The following is a 2,177-nucleotide window of genomic DNA, read 5'->3' on the forward strand; positions in this document are numbered from 1 at the left end:
GGAGTGCAATGGCGCAATCTCGGCTCACCGCAACCTCCGCCTCCTGGGTTCAGGCAATTCTTCTGCCTCAGCCTCCTGAGTAGCTGGCATTACAGGCATGCGCCACCATGCCCAGCTGATTTTTTGTATTTTTAGTAGAGACGGGGTTTCACTATGTTGACCAGGATGGTCTCGATCTCTTGACCTCGTGATCCACCCGCCTCGGCCTCCCAAAGTGCTGGGATTACAGGCGTGAGCCACCACGCCCGGCCTATTTAGGTAAATTCTTAAAAGGCCTATTATATTTACTATCATATCCCCAGCTCCCAGAACAGTGACAGCCACATGGTATGCTCTCAATATTACTGAGTGAATGTAATGTTTCTAGCATATTCTTAATTACTAGCAGTTATTTGGAAGTATAGGTATTATCTAATAAATATCTCATTTTAGTCAACCTTGCCTTCAATAGACTCTTTAGATAGGTCTGAATCTCAATACAGGAGATGTTATTTCATACAAATTACAAGGCCAACACTATTTAGAGAGTTGGGTAGACAACAAGAATGAAAGATAAACATGGAGCAGAAGAAAGGCAAGGCCTGCATTAGTATGTAGAAATTAATTGGGTTCCGTCTCGCTCTGTTGCCCAGGCTGGAGTGCAGTGGCATGATCTCGGCTTACTGCAACCTCTGCCTCCTAGGCTCAAGCGATTCTCCTCCCTGAGCCTCCTGAGTCCCGAGTAGCTGAGACTACAAGCATGCGCCACCCCATCCGTCTAATTTTTGTATTTTTAGTAGAGATGGGGTTTAGCCGTGTTGGCCAGGCTGTTCTTGAACTCCTGACCTCAGGTGATCTGCCCACCTCGGCCTTCCAAATGCTGGGATTACAGGCATAAGCCACCGTGCCCAGCCGAAATTCTACCAGTTTTTTAAACAAATTTATTGATTACTTACCGTGGACCAGACCAAGAATATATATTAAAAGCCTCTGACATCCAGGGTCATTAAAGAAAAAATCTTAACATTAAAATTAAAAACACTACTAGGAAAACTTAGGGATTAGTTTCCTTGTGTTTAGTCAAGGTTTGCCTGCCTGGAAAAATGGGAGTTTTGGTTGAATGAGGTAGAAACGAGAAGACTTTTAGAGTATGACTACTTTGAGGAAGAGTTTCTTGGATGGGGTGTTTCAGTGAGGGATACAAGGCAAAATGAGTCATACGTGTAATGGTTTGTAATAGTTTGGAGTTGAGAACAGGCCTGGCGCGGTCGCTCAGCCCTTGCGGAGTCTGAGGCATGGGAATTGCTTGAACCTGGGCAGTGGAGGTTGCAGTGAGCCGAGAGACTGCTCCACTGCACTCCAGCTGGGTGGCAGAGCAAGACTCCATCTCAAAAAGAAAAAAAGAAAAGAAAATAGAGCAACAGGAATTGCCAGTAACTTGGATGTGGCCTGTGAGAATGATGTCAACAATAAATGGATTTATTTTAAAATGTGTAATATCAGTCATCTAAAATGTTACAGTTTGTTGCAAAATGTAAGTAAAAATAAAGTCTTGAGGATGGATATTCCTTAAGATGTCTGCAGACATGGTATTATATACATTTGTTCAAGCTGGTTTACCAGTGAAGGAGGTCCCAACTAACAAGGCAGTTTCAGCCATCTCTTGTAACAGATTATTCTTTGTGATGGGTATACATTTGTTAAATAATACTAAGGTTAGGATGCTGATGTATATACACAAGCACTTACTATTCTACACAATTTTATTTTTTAATTGAGATAAGATCTCATTCTTTTGCCCAGGTCGTGGTACAATCACAGCTCACTGTAGCCTCGACCTTGCAGGCTCAAGGGATCTTCCCACTTCAGCCTTCTGAATTGCTGGGATTACAGGCATGTGCTACCACGTCTAGCTAAATTTTTAAAAATTTTTGTAGAGAAGTAGTCTCACTGCGTTGCCCAGGCTGATCTCAAACTTCTGGGCTAAGTGATCTTCCCATATCAGCCTCCCAAAGTGCTGAAATTACAGGTGTGAACCACCATGCCTGGCATCTACACAGTTTCTTCATTGGTAAAAGACATAACTAACCTTTTCCGCCCAGGGTAACTTAGACAAAATGAGAGTTTCCTAGCAAATTGCAAATGTTCGGAAGTCATTCTGAGACAGTACATTTAACTCTTTCTTTTTTTTTTTTTTT

This window comes from Cebus imitator, unplaced genomic scaffold, assembly GCF_001604975.1.
Source record: "Cebus imitator isolate Cc_AM_T3 unplaced genomic scaffold, Cebus_imitator-1.0 Scaffold23, whole genome shotgun sequence".
Classification (NCBI taxonomy): Eukaryota; Metazoa; Chordata; class Mammalia; order Primates; family Cebidae; genus Cebus; species Cebus imitator.